Source organism: Mya arenaria, chromosome 5 (genome assembly GCF_026914265.1).
Source record: "Mya arenaria isolate MELC-2E11 chromosome 5, ASM2691426v1".
NCBI classification, from domain to species: Eukaryota; Metazoa; Mollusca; class Bivalvia; order Myida; family Myidae; genus Mya; species Mya arenaria.
This window is the reverse complement of record NC_069126.1, coordinates 48,160,927-48,177,748: the sequence shown is the minus strand read 5'-3', so window position 1 is coordinate 48,177,748 and position 16,822 is coordinate 48,160,927.

Below are 16,822 nucleotides of genomic sequence, written 5' to 3'. Positions count from 1 at the left end.
GGTTTAAACCAATTTATGTGCACAAACCTCACTCTTATCCCAACAATTCTTAATAAAGATAAAACGCAAAAGGTAAATCTTATCAAAGTATGCATTTACTTGAGGAAACTTATCAATTATACAAATAATAATAAAAAAACGAAAAGGTAAACCCCAAGTACTTCAATGATTAGAGATCCCAACTCTATCTGCAGACGGAGGGAAACAATTCAGAACACCTAATGCAAATACTTTTCAAAGAAACGAAGCAGTCATCGTTAGAAACTAAAAACATCACACACTTAATTCAATTCAATATTTTTCTATAATGCTCAAAGAACCTATTAAATGTTCTATAAAATATGGGTATGGATTAATCATTTAAATGGTTATTGACATTTAGAATAAAGATATCCTTCACTAATTGCTTAAACACACTTCTAGACATATTTGTGACACAAACTTTGTGCCAACCACACTACATTTAAGCGAAAGATTTATAACATGATTCTGACATTCGTTGTCCAGTTCCTTTTCTTTATCTAATCACAAGGGCTCTTAAAATCAATGTAGATGCCTTGTTTACATCTTTTATCACGTCTCTCTAGTATTTTAATCAATACTTAGTGACATATAAATGACGAAAATGAACAAAATCTTACCTGCCTAGCCAACAAATTCATTATGTGATGATGTTTTAACATTCAGACATGATTTGCAGAACAAAGTATGATGGCACCTGCATTCTACACATTGGGCACCTGAAAGTCCCCGAACTTCTCTTTCATATAATAACATGGGCTCGACAAGCATATCAAACAAGTCTAACAATTGTTCTACAGAGAAATAAGCAAATTGAAAAAGAAAACCATATCGTTTTTACTTTGAAAATTGGTTTGTGAGCTTGCATCTCTAAAGTAGTAAATTCAGTTTGAAGCAAACCACATCATATGAAAATAATACCTAGATAAAAGTAATTATTTACACTCATTATATCATCAAAATTATAAAAAAAATGTATAAGGCAATCTACTTCTATTCCTTAAAACAACTATCTTTGTTTTAATTTTGTTCACGACCACATTTGACAATGCTGCTGTACAATATCTAAATTACTTTAAATTTTAAACCTTCAGGTGTATTTGCAAATTTAATTAAATCGTCTGCATACATTAGCAAAAACATTATAAAAGTTAAAAAAATATATGACATTTGCACAATTTAGTATAAGTTCTTCCTCTAAATCATTTAAATACATAGCAAATAAAACGGACCCAATCTCTCTTATTGTCGAACGACAATAAACATTAAACATTCAAAAGCTTCACCTGTTAGACCAGTGAAGTGGACAAGCGAGTGTACACTTTTATACATATATTAATTATAATAATAAACAGATTTCCTCTTATTTCTTATTTGTTTTATGCTTTCCGGTGGTTTTTAGAGCTTTATCAGTAAAATCAGTTGTATCCATATTTGGTTCAAAACCGGCTCGAACAAGCACTGAAACATAATTAACTTTAAAAACAGTTCTCACGGGAACGCTTATAAAGTAATATATTCAAATACATCCAAATCTTCAGTCTTCAAATTTACATTTTGATACGTGAATTGGAACGGTCTTGTTATAAAGTTTAATATCTAAATTCTACCTGGATAAATTTGCTGGTTATGTGCAATACAATATATCCTTATCAGTTTAATCTAGGCATGCCAATAAATTTAAACGGAGACTGGGCTGTCACGAAATTTGATAATTGAAATATTGTTTATTTTCATGTTGTAATATTTACCAATATACACTATGATATGTAGTCAAATGAGCATATGAAGAGAAAATGAACAGATTCACTGGCTTTTCGGTACAATTGTACTAGATACACTTGATCTAGTCAAATATATGTTTAACTGTTGACCCGTTTACGTACAACATCCAAAAGGAAAGCCGGCATCTTATGGCCAATGTTCTTACATTTACATATATGCTCTAACTGGAATGACTACAATCATCCTTACAAACTACTCCTAGTTTCCTCATGAGCGTCTGTAATCTGATTTCCTAATTTTAAACATATTTGTTAATTTAGTATGCAAACATCCTGTGCATCTTGGCTTTGTTTGTATCTAGTGAACGAAAAGAAAATATTAAAATAATCGGTGTGTGTACCTTTGCTCAATGTTGTTTACAACGTATAGCTGTGGCTATGAGGCTTATATCAAGTTGCAAACTACAGATCAAACAATTTATCTCATTAAAAGATATTCATTAAATGTTTAAAGACCAAGCCCTAATGTATAACGAATGAATAAAGCTAAGAGTACTCCAGGAACTATGTAATTACAAATCAATTTTCAAACGCAGTGCCCATATCAATGAGCCTCTGTGGTCGAAACATAAGAGACATCGTCACATTAACGATGATATAATATAACTAGAATTATGTCGTCTGCGTTTAACCGATATGGGATAGAAATAACAAAAACATGACAGGACGCCTTCTGCAATGTGGAACGAAAGATAATACAGACCCTGTTAAAAACTCCATACTACACATAATACTTCTCCACGTTTACAAATTTTGTCAAATCGTTAACATATTTATGGCATCACAAGACATTTAAGGGTATGAAAGAGTGCATGTTTCGGGATTTGATGTAAGAAACAATCCGGCATTTGTGTTACCCTCTTCTTCAACGCACAGATACAGTTTTTTTTTGTACTTAAGGGAATAATTAATTGCAATCTGTATATTCGGTTTCCTGAATTAACTTTAAAATATATTATAATATTATAAAACAAACTGTAAATATATATCTAAAAAAACTGTTATTTGTACATCATCCTTGCTCGATGTTCAGTATTAAAATTTTGCAATCAATTCAGATAAAACAAGTTTGTTTGTGGTTAATATGAAAATTCAATAAACAGACCTACAGATACATAACTAATGTTTATTGATTTTTCCACTGCATATCTTTCAAAGAAACGATTTTTAACTGGAACAAAAAACTTTAACATCAGTTTGTGTAATAATTTAAATTACTATTTAAATAGGGCTAGATTGATAATTTGCGTTAAAGAGTTTAGCAATGGTTACAATAAAACTAAACATACAACAACGTTATATTCAAGAGGCAATGTCGACAGGTTTCGTCTTCCAAATATATTATGATATATTATAACTGACATTTGTTTGTATTTAGTCTGATATTTAAGTGAATCAATTACTTAGTTATTAAGAAATACATTTTTCTGATGGTAACAACAAACACACTTGTAGAGGTTTCTTCACTGAAAGACGTTAACATTTTTCAAAATATTCTTCAACAATTGAAAGCTGATCTTTTCATTGGAATTCTTAACAACATTTACCAGGGTTTTTTCTTCTTATTTTTCATACGACGACTTTGTATGGCGTTAAAGTAGATATGACTTCTTTTATTTTCTAACCTAGTACTTTCTCATCATAAAATTGCATGAATGTTTGCATTTGATTTGAATTATTTCTATATTTGCATATAATTCTCGCCCATGACAGATCACACAAATAGGCATCGCCATGTTTATAACACGTGAACAAAAAATCGTCCATAAATTGCTTCAATCATGACAGGTTAGTTCTCGGATCTGGCTTGAGGAAAATGCAATGAATCACATTAATACCTCTTTAATTTAGAAAAACATGTAACTTCATTGATGGGCGCAATATAAAATGACTCGTTATGTGTATCATAATTCATTTATCTTTAAACAGAGTCAGAGTGGAGTAATCTAATATATCCTCAAGCAGTTCATTTTAACAATAATAATATATAAGGATATAATTCAGCAACGAGTCCTGCAAGTCTTTTGGTTTTCTCATTTTTTGTAGGCAAAGGACAATCAAGGTTTTACGCTATTTAATAAAGCTCCATTTTATATAGTGGGCACCTGACGTTGAATGCAAAAAAGTTCATATAGCATAGTGAAGGTTTACGTGACTTGGTACAGTCGTCCATTTTTTCTGCCCTCTGCATATTCGTCAAGTTACCATTATTGAAAATAAAGGATGCGCTAACATCTAAAGTTTATACCATGAACCAGTATTTAAAATAGATGTGTAATCGTATTGACAACTATTTAGTCCATAATCAAAATATGTATGATAAACATTAAGCATTTAGACTTTTTCAATTTAGCAAATTTATCAATTTGTACAAACATCAACCCATTTTATTGGCTTACAAACGTAAACACAAAGCCGGGAAAAATTACAATCAACCAACACTCATCTTAAGAAACTAACGCATGGGCGGCTTAACTTTCGTGCCATAATACAACGTTACCAAACAAAAGGAGGAGCTAGGGGGTTAAATTTGGTGTTCTACAGAACACGGTAAGTGCTTCTGCGGCGCGCTCCATTTTCTGTAGATTGCGAAAATGAACTCTAACATAAACATGGATCACAGAGCTTTATCTGAGAGGGGTTTCACGTTCAATTGGTACAACGATACTGCAAGGACAATTGCAGCTGCCGTTAATAGCTGTTTAATTGTTAACGGTCTAAAAAAATCAGACACTGAACCAGAGACGCAAAACGACACAAGACATCAAACACACCATACATATTCCTTTATGTAGAGGTTTCCTCCGGTGAAACATTATTTGACTGGAGGGGGAAGTAGGGTTACTCCTTAAAGACACCATACAGCAACACAAATACATCCATATAACACTGTTTGCCTTAAACAGTTGCAGACACATGCAATAATATAGTGCATCTTTTTACACAGCAAGACGGAATTCTACTAATATATAGGAATAACAACAGTTATATGGCACTTTAGTCGATGACCAGCATCTAAGGGTACAAAATACTCACGCAAACAACTAATATAAATATAAGACTAAATCAAGCCCACTTCTAGCGAATGTTAACCTTTATGAATACGTTATTAATGATAAAGATGGTAACATAGTAACACACAGCTCAAACTCAACACGTTCTGACATATTATTACAAGCACAATAATAACGAAATAAAAAGATATAGAACAAGCTACAGACGACAGACTGTTTCCTATGTGCAATGTTCAATATAATACATTAGACGCATACGAAAAAAAACTTATGGACTCGAATGAAGTCGAAAATGAAATCATCATAACCGGTCGTCTGCTATATCCAGAATGAACACGATGACAGCGCAGTGTTTATGGAGATTTTTGGACGAAATATCTCGAACAAGCTAAACGATCTGGATTATCTTGTACCACCCACTTCTTTGATCACCTGAACTTGTAGTTGGACCATTTATTTGTTCGCCGTTATGTAAATTATTAGCCATTTGAGTATTGTAATGCATTCGTTAAAAAGACAATATTTTAGGTGTTGCAGATAGAGTTGGAATCTCTAAGCATAGAAGTACTTGGGGTTTAACTTTACGTTTATTATTATTTGTTTTATTAATAAGTTCTTGTCTGTGATTTTGTGTTCTATGTCTTTGGCGTTTGCCAGTGCCACTAAACTGGGTTTATGTTTAAGCTTTTTGCTACTGAGCTTGTTTCTGTAGCTTTTTGCATAAATTTTTGTATAAAGCTTGCACGGCTCTTGGAGGAAGACGGATTCTCTACCACCGATCGAGATTACCTTCTGAAGACGTAAAAATGTTTACACACAAGGCAAATATAGAGCAGATAGCATGTGGACAAATGCTTGTGTATAACAGTTTGTAAATGGATTAATGGTTGTTTTTTAATTCATCACGTGGTTCTACCAAACATGTGTTTAGAAATCTACATAAACGCATATTAACATCATTGTTTACATTTTACTTTTTCGGATCCTTAATCTGTTCTTTATAAGAATGCCAGTTGTCTTGTTTATTAATATATAAAAATCTATATGATTAACCGTAACATATAAAGATTCTTAATTGCTTATCAAAGTAAAAAATCAAAATTCTGCTATAAACATTTCGTTTAGCTTACCGTGCCTGTTGTAGAGATATGAATTTTACTTACAAATGTGAAAGGCTTAATATGTCATTAGAAGGAAAATCAAAACGGCATGGAAAATATCCGTACACAATGTCCAAATTGCATAGCTGTAGCTTTGAAAACATTTCGCTAGCTCAAACCTGCTTAAAAAACAGAGCCAATCAGATACCTTACGCGACACTTAACAAGTCAAGACACCGGAAACAAGCCCTAAAGTCCAAACACAAAAAAGCATACTAGATAAAACAGATACATGGAAAGATGTGTCACGGAAATGCATCAATAAAAGCATATCATGTATATATATACATGTACGATTCCATTTTTATATATACATGTACGATTTCCTTTTATATATGCAAATATAACAATGAATAATTGCAAATATTGTACGGTCTGTAATTAGTATTCTCATGGCACAGAATAAAATGAAATATATACTCTTTAAAATCAAACCAATCGGAATCATCACATGTTTAAACTAATTATGTAAACCATAATTTATTGAAAGTAACAAGCTCAAAGCTGGATCTATCCACATCTTTTGCTTATTTGAAATCGTTAAGTTGAATTGTTGTTTATTTTAATTTCACATCTCAAACCAAGTCTTGTGACAAAACAGTTCCTTTCATTGTGTGGTAAATGATAATATGAGTGAAGGCTCTACAAAATGAAACTTCCGCATTTATGGAATGTTTAAGGCGTAAAATATTTTTCTGGTATAAACAATTTCAAAATTAAAGAAAGGTCAAACATCGTTTCATTCAAGCTTCATTTTAATGAATGTAGTCGTTTGCGATCTGCCTTGAATGTTACACAGCATTGCTCAATGGAGTGGTACTATATACGGACATGCGATTGTTTACTTCTTTATGAATTAAAATAATAGTTTAATACAGTGTAATTATGTCTGCGATAGTTAAAGTATGCGTTTGGATAGAATGCACGAAATATGCCATATCGCTAAAGTCATAGAAGAAATTTTAAAGCAATTTAGCAAATACGATATCGAATCGGACGTATTGTAACTAAAACATAGTATGCCAATAGAACAACAGGACCAAAACCAGTTTTCAAGACTCCTCTGATAAGGCTTTTATGTTGAATTTATATCTTTATTACGTGACGAGTGTGATTTGGGTCCTCATATCAAAGATATTTGTTGTTCAGATGTCTGTCTCGAGGTTGTAGACAAAGTTTTTATTAAACGATATTTTAATGTATTTTTCATTATGTCTGTGCTGTACTTTTACGTTATGTTTCTCTGAATTAGTGTCTGTCAAGTCTGGAATCGTGTTGGTGCTGTTATAGGCTTAAGTAATTGGGAGTAATTTAAATTTAAATTTACGAAAGTTAAAACGGTCGCTGCAAGTTACCACATATTTCCTAAACAACAGAACGTCCTAGCAAAATTTTAGAAAAAGTGGATGAAAAGTAACCCTGAAAATTCTGAACAAAATATCGAAAGTTTACAAAAGAGCACTGATGCTGACTGTTGTGCTAAGCTGACTTAAAAAAAATGCACCCAGAGATAAATATCATATTGTGATAAAGCATGAAAGCAATGTTTGAAAACAGTATTGAACATTTTCCAATGAACGACCTTAACATTATGTTTGCCGATTGTCTGTTTAGTTAATATAACGTACTTGGATGTTCGAGCAAGTGCAAGCGTTGCAAAAAGTCGAACAATTAGTTGAGCGAATGTTTGAATTGACTTAATTACGCACCGTGCACTGTGGTCGATTAGGTTCGTGTTTCATTTATCTGATAGCAAATGTCTTATATTGGGCTTACCCTTATCCATAAATATACAACTAATAAATAGCCGTAGCCAAGAAATGATCCAAAACTGTCTCATAGTTTTACATTACAAAGCGGACATTGGCAGTTGGATGTTTATGTGTTTCTAAATCATATTTTGTATCATCCACCAAAATGCATACATAGCCTTGTTTCGGGTTATGCTATTTTTCTAGGTTGCACCTAATAATTTAATACTTGAATGGAATGGCTTTTTGTTCAAGTTGAACATCTAGGTTTAACCTCGATGTGTTTATTGGCAATATGCATGACAAGATTCATTCATCAAATTTCCTAGACACGCGAATAATCTTATTCCGTAGGCTGGCTTTCAAAACATTGCAGATTTTCTGCATTTGCTGGTGAGGTAAGTGCACACGTAGATTTTCTGAACGATTTAAGTTGACAGTTTCATTATCATGGAGTGTGATGGAATTTTCTGGACGAGTGTTTGTTGAGGTCAGTTGTTGGTAGACTATTATAAGATTTTGAAGCATTATTTGTGCATTTCCTCTGATATTTCAGAATAGAAAAGACATCCGGTTTCGGGGGTCAACTGACCAACTGACTGTGGGTAAACTTCAAATTGTCAACTATCCTAATTAATTAAAATTTACACACCTTGTTATTAGACCGATTAATATGCAAGTGACAGGAGAAAAACACCAGATAGGTGTCATGTTATCTTTCTCAATTTAATTTTGTTCACGTCGTGTTCGACGTCTTATATTTCAAATTCAATACATGTTTTCATAAAGCATACAAACCTTCCGCGCATAAAGGCTGTTTGTTTATATTGATATCATTTATGAAACTGTACATTTACATGACGCAAGGCAAACAGAAATCAAAGTTATTGTGCGTACATTTGTTCAATGTCGTAAACAACCTTAAACCGTGGCAATCAGGCATTTATTAAGTTGTAATTTTCAGTTTAACAAATCTCGCTTTAAAAGACATCCATTAAAAGGTCTCATGACGTAAATACTGTAATAACAAAACAATATCTATACGCAGTGCCTTATCAGTGAGCCTAACAGGTCGAAATATACGAGATATCGTCACATTAACGGTGAAATCGTATATAGGTTCTGGTATATGGAGAAGAATAGAAAAAAACACACACAAAAAGACAGGACGCAATTCTGCATTCCGCATTCTGAAATTAAGCACGAATGAAACAAGCACCCTGTTATAAATTCGATGCAATATAGGACATATCCATAAAATTATTCTTCAATTGAATTTTCCATTTATTTTGGAATTGTTATCAACAAGTTATCATTTGTCTAATTTTTCATTCGATGACTTTGCATGGCATTAAAGTAAATATTTATTATTTTAATTTCTAACCTTGTTTTTCCTACATGTAACGTTGCTTGGAAGTCATTGTTTTTACGATTTTCACAAAAGGACAAAACTTTCTACAATTTTATATACTCGCAATGCCACGCCTATAACATGTGAAACTAATTGATCAATATATTTCTGCAATCACGGTATGTTAATTATAGCATAAGGTCTTAAGAGGAATCAAGCAATCAAATCCATCCATCTATAATTTATAATAATATGTTACGTCATTAAAGGACGCATTATTAATTGACTCTATATTTTTTTTATTTTTTTTATCAATATTCAAACATAATTAGAGCAATTTACTCAGCGTTTCCCTAAACGATTTAATTTAGCACTCAAATGAGTAATAACAAATACAGGGACTAGTCCAGCAGCTATAAATTACATAGGGTATGTATGATTATGAGGGTTCTTAATATTTATTTGAATAACAACAGAAGCAAGCTCAGTAGCCAAAAGTTAAAACACAAACCCCGTATAATGGCAAAGAGTACAGATAAACGGATCGCAAAGCTTGATTTGAGCAAAATAGTTTTTCACGTTTATTAAAACTTCACAGAAAAGCTCGGCTGCGATGAATAGCTGTTATATATAAAAACAACAACGCTAAACCGATACTGAACGAGAGGCGCCAAATGACACAAGACAACAGACACAGAGTACGAATTAAAAAATGTTTCATCTAGTGATATCCGCCTGTGGAAAACGAGTTCACTGCATGGGGGGATTGAGGTAACTCCTAAACAATTGTTTACCATACAACAATGCAAAAACATGTTTCTGATTTTTTGCACTTATCACGTGATACTATGTGTTTAGATACAATTAGAATATACCATGTATACCAGAACAAGCATATAATATCTTTGCTTTTAACCTTTTCCGCTCCTTTATCTACTATAATTAAGATACACAAAATTTGGGATGGACCCCATAAGATAAAAAGTTCTGTTTTAGTAAAAGAGTACAGTAATGGAAGTCTAAAAATGATAGATGTTGTAGCATATTGAAATAGCTTAAAACTATCTTGGCTTAGAAAATTTGTGAATAGTAAAGGAATGTGAGAATGAACTCATTGTTTGATGTCTGTTAAGTATTTAATACAGGAAAATTGTTTGCTGAAAGTATAATAAAGAAATTAAAAAAATAATTTTTGGATTGATGTACTAAGCATATTTAATAGCTACATTGATAAATTATCCACTGATACTATTGTGTATATACTAGATATACCTTTGTTTTATAACCATCATTTAAAGATTGGTAATAAAGGTATCTTTGCCAAAAGTCTTTACAATAGAGGAATACGTTTTATTAAAGATATTGTTGATGATACAGGCACATTTGTAACAAAGAGATACCTAGAGAATTGTACAGGGACAAATATAAATTTCATATTGGTTAAAGGATTAATAAGAGTTGCTAAGAACTACATAAAAACATGTAAAATTACGTTTAGTAATAATGATAGAACTCAAAACCCATCAATGTCATGTAATGTTAAGGAAATTTTGCTTGAAACCAAAGGAAGTAAAAAAGTTTATAATAAATTGATAAAAAAAGGATACTCAAACACGTCCGGCTAAATGGAACATTGTTTTCCAGGATGTAAATTGGAAAAAAGATCTATGGATTGGTATTTAGTATTACAAGAGATACACATATTTAATGGTTTCAAACAAGAATTATACATAGGATTTTAGCTACAAACTCACTTTTGTTTAAAATGAATATTGTTAATGATAGATTACATACATTATGTTTGTCCGATTGATATATTCTGGAATTGTCAGATTGTTCAAACCTTAATAAACTGTGTTAAAGAATTTTTATCTGCCCTTAAATGATTTTTTTCCCATTAAATTGCTAGACATTTTTGTTGGGAACCACTTGTAAAAATTTAATTAAATATAATATACTTAGTTATGAAATTAAAAAAAAATATTGGGTTAAAGAGTAGTTTAAAATTTGCTTGGAATATTTATGAAAAATCAAATATTAAAGATAAAGAACTTATTTAGTAATTGGTCAGTTGTAATATCTATAACACATACGTTTTAAAAACAGTAAAAACTAATATACTTTGTACAAGAGCATACTGTTTATATTTTCTTTACTTTTTTCACCTCTTTTCTTTGTTTATGAATATATATATATATATATATATATATATATATATATACATTTATATGATTATATGTGTGTCCACCTTGTTAGTTATGGCATACTTGTTTTAACATCTGAAATAGAAATAAAAAGACAAGGATGTTATATACTAATTCATCTTAAAGATGATGTTTTGATTTAGATATTATATATATTGATATTGATATAAGAAATGTTTTGTGAAGCTAACCGTGCATGTCGTAACGACATTGAAATATAAATGTGAAAGGCTTACATATCATTCGAAAAAGGTCAACGGCATATACACTGTAAGTTTACAATTTCTAAATATCAAAGCTGTAGCTTTGAACGATAATAATAATCTAGCTCATAAGGACAGTAGTCGAGGTAAAAAGCAATAAGCCTTCATAAAAACACACTGGTCAGTTCCAAACATACACTCGGTGACAATCTAAACAAATCGAGTCATTGGAAATAAAAATATTCCAGACAAATATACATAACATACAACATAAAACAAATACAGCGAAAGAAGTGTTTCGGAATTGCATCAACACAAGCATATCATCTATTTTAAACATGACCATAGTTCCCTTGAGCTTTTTATGTCCGTACATTACAAACGTTTTCACATTGCATTCACAGTCTTAATCAGAAATATGTGCATTAACCTGACTTTTAATACCTACCGATCGTTCCGTTGGGTAGCATGGTGTCTGCCATTCTTGTCTCGTATTTTTTATTACGAAAAATATATCAAACCAATAATAGAGAAGTATTAATATCGATAAATGTTGCGGTCAAAAAAAATCCAATAATATTAAAGAAAGAAAAACAATATGTAAAGCCCTATCAAAAAAGCCGTCAATAAATATATACTATATAGAAACACAGTCACATTGGATGTGGACAATAGATTGTCATTAACTGTAAGAAAAACCGCAGACACGTGTTCGTCAAAACAGAACAAAGTTATTTCGTTTAAAATAATCAATGTTGGAAATAAACCCTATTTAAATTATTTGAATTGTTTATTGTATTTATTGGATAGATCTTGGCCAATCAATTAAAGTTTTGGCTTATGCCTCACTGAAGTTTCCATTGTCTGATTGACAATAAAATTTATGACAAATTTTTTATCAACTATAGATATTTAAGGCATGGTAAAAGATAATAATTATAAATAAATGACCAAGTTTATCAAACATCGTGGCTTAATGACATGTAAATCAGTCATGAACGTAATATTTCGAGAACAAATAGATCCTTTGTGATTTTATGTGAATAAAAATTCTAGAATGATTATTTTCATTTGAACCCAATATTTCGTTTCATCGGAAATCATGAAGTTGAATTAATAATAATTCCCATTCAACAGGGACAAAGTTATATCAAAACATTTGCGATTGTGTCAAACAGAGTCCTGTTATGTTGCCGTAACAAGTATTTCAAGTGTAAGCTCATTGTTGAACTGGGCAAATTTAAACTTCCGCACTTATGTTTTATATGCAAACCATTTCATCTATTTCCTGGCTTCAGCACGAAAGGTTCAATTATTCAAACTATTTTCTAGAGCAGGGAAATAATGATCGAATTACATTTCTCTCAAGCATCCATTTTCATGGGTTATTGGTGAGCGTCGATAAGAGTAAAATAAAAACCATTATTATTATTATTATTATTATTATTGTTATATTAGTATTATTATTTTTATTTTTATTATGAATATTTTTATTATTATTTATTATTATTATTATTATCATTATTATTAGTATTAGTATTATTAGTATTATTAGTATTAGTATAAGTATTATTTATTGTTATTATTGTCATATAATTCATTATTACTAATTTCATCTTGTTAGAAAGGCTAAAGAACAGTAAAACATAAACAGACCAAACTTTAAATTCTATTAATTTTGTCCCTTCCTTCAAGTTCAAAGTCACAACATCCTTTTGAATTCAGTACGCAAAGAAGGTTTTTTTTACCTTGACTTTGAAGGAATGGTCAATATGATGGTCACCTCTTCAACAAAAATTAATCCGACCATACATGAGAAAGATATGGGCCGAACTCAAACGGGACGGACCGATCGAAGTACAGAAGAACGCGACGCAGGGATATAATGATATTTCTATGACCATAAGGTAAACCAATCGGGTGCATTGGTTTATAAGAAAGGTGCAAACACAGCTAAAAGCTTTTTCATTCATAACTATTTTATGTTATGTTATGATACTCCAACAAGGGTCAGAGTAATGTATACGCCACCCTTTATCAAAACCACGTAAACATATGCAGAACAACAGTATCTATGCATCAAAAATGAGATAAGCTATCATATAATAAATAGATTCATTTTCGTTAAGCGATTGTTTGTAATGCATGCATAAGGCGGTTAATGTGTGCTATTTCTGCTGCTCCATTTATTTGCCATATATTTTTAATACTTTAATTTGTGAAGATAAATGAGGAGGTAAAATGTACTGAAGGTGATTGTGTATATTTTGTTAGGATGTAAACATGTATCGCTATCACATGAACATTTTGATACATGTAATTAAATCACCTTAATGTGCACCTCCTGCAATATTAGTTAGTAATTCCAGTTTACACACTGTCAATAGCCAAGCCGGATACCCTGCTTAGAAGTGATTACCTGACTAGTTCAACTTCCTGGTTATTTAGTGAACTGAAAAGACCTTTCTCAAAATGAATAGCTTGGTAGGCGTTTTCCCTAGTGTGATTCCGCTTATGTGATAAAGGTTCCGGCCTTTGCTCCCTAATTGCATGGCGCAATGTTTATTGTTTACATTGTGAATAAATTGTGGTCTCAAATTTGCTCGTTAAATCGGTACTCCTTATGTACCGCATGTCGTCAATATGTCTCAACGTGTGCTTCCAATGTCACACTATTGCCGTGTTAATTCAGATATATTAAATGTCCTTTACCTAAAAAACAAATTTGCAGACCGTTTAAGACGACAATAGGAAAGAAGCTTTATTATTCTTTTTTGTTTAGCAAAGTGTGATCCTATTTTCTGTCAAAGTTCCCAATTCTATTTCAGCTGTTAGTGTAAGTTTTTTTTGTCCATAAACGATAAAATACGGTCAAAATTATGGTCATGCTACACAATTACCTATATATCGTCATACAACACTAGATTTATGATCATATTGTGACGCAATTGTATTCATTGAATATCCAACCTTGAAAAAAAATCTCTAAAATACATCGCTAGGCGTTCAGTAACTTGACTTGTCAATGTAGTTTCTAAAGTAGAATTAGATGGAAATATGAAGCATACCAAAATTTTCATATAGGATAAACAGGTGCATTTCATGGTATATAATAGGTAAATTGTGTATTTGCTCCTTTCAACTATAACATACTCTTAAAATCATTGTGAAAATTGTTTGTGTTGATACGTGGGCTGTACTAGAAAAATTATTTCGGCCACTACTAATCAATGTAAAAAGATTACACCCGGCATTCAGATTTGGTTAATTTATGAATCTGAATACTGTGCTTATAATTATGACCTTTCCATAGTGTCAAAGGTATACATTGGTGGTGTGTGCCAATACGGTAAGAGGCATGTTAATTTGAATGACAAGATGTCAATGCTAGGATCCATCAAATCTGTGGTATTGGGATGACATTTGAATTGGACAAAATAGCTTCCGTCGCTTCGATTAGGCCTTTTTTACGGTGTAAACTTATAAAAGCAGAATATACAGCGATGAAACTTTCTCCTATGAACATTTCATAACTGAATAATGTTCTCTAATATCGCAACCATTACAAACTGAAGAACACCTGAAGTCGCGTGTTGTGGGTATTTGATCACTGTGACATATGGATAAGATGTACAGTCACAGAATCACTTGATACAGAGGAAGTTTAGTATCGTCAGATGTTTATTTCAAACGGACAATACCTACCATTATAATACCTGAATACATAACTTATCTATTTAAGCATATAGTCAATATGGATATGTGATATTGATTTGAAGGAGTGCTTGGAAGATTTTGACTTCAGACATGCTCACCTGTTTCAATATAGCAACAAACCCTTGAAATGACTGATCTATGCTTCTGTTTTCTAAATAAATATCAATGACCTTACCTTGCACTCGAGATACTGTTTTTACATTGAAAGGTCGTGGAAACTAGCCTCAACATTTCTTTGCCCGTTGCACTAATGAGTAAATATTGTTACTCAACCCGTAATGAAAATAGATACAATGATACACGATTATGAATGTTGACTGTAGGAAACCAATAACTCTGAATACCTCTGTAACGTTATTGTGAAGAGCGAATGTCCTACATGATGGATTCTTCACAAATAAACTTAATCGTTCTCATAACATTAATAGCCGAAACTTTTTGCATGGTAACTGATTGTGCGGTTGATCTATGTCATATCGTAATTGGCTCATTTGTTTGGGGAACAATTCTTCAATAAAAAGTCACAGGGTTTGAAATGGTTCTGCGTTTCATACTACTTTTATATTTTTGACAATTTACAACATTTAACACTTACAAACTGAATGGCTCTAACATTTTTATAAATGAGTGTTTCATAACTTTTATATCCAGTTAGCACTATCAGAAACATGTTTACATTGTGGTCGATATACGTCTGTATTCGAGATACCTGTAAGTCAATAATCAGAATAAAAAATTAAGGCACAAAATGTGAACTTTAACAGGACCGCGACCAGTAGTCAAACAACTATCATAGACCCAGTTTTAAAGGACACAACAGCCTAACAGCCACTGAAATAGAGATACCGTTGACATTGTTAAAGCATATTCTATTAAATATTGGAAGATCCTTATTACGAACAGCACTTATTTATATTGCAAATAATATACGACATACGAATACACTGTAATGTTATATCATTATTGACCCAATATTGAGCGGTGTACAACAACTGCAATTCGAAAACAGATCACATAAAAACAGGATTACGGGTGTTTTAACAATTATCACCGTCAAATCTGTAACAATTTTATTTGGATACTAAAACACAGTTCATAAAATACGTTTATGGTGTATGCCAATAGTTGCGAGTAATTGTGGACGAGATTGTACAAGGGATGCAAATATCAACAGGGTTTCAATATTAAATGGGTTGACTCCATTTCAGAAGTCAGCAAACCAGCATTTGACTTGGAATATAGCAAAGTCAATATTTTATCAAGGGGAATATTCTGACCATTGTTGAGCATTAGCTTAACAATGTTTACATAGACGTGGTAAAACAAATTTGACGGAGGTAGGGAATGACGGACGGAAAACGCCTAACCAATATCCCCCCTTCGAAACATTCGAGTCGGCGATGGATAATCAATGCCACTAGTGCATGTACATCCAAACACATCTTTCAAACTAACAATCTATATTTTGTTTGCTTCGAACCCTGACGTAATATCCTAACGGAAGGTGTATAAAGTGTCAAAAAAAAGTTCCGAAATGACAAGTAGCATGCCAATCCCCCTTTAGAAATAACAACTGTAATGAGTAATAAAGTATTGTCTAGAAAGTATAAAGTACAT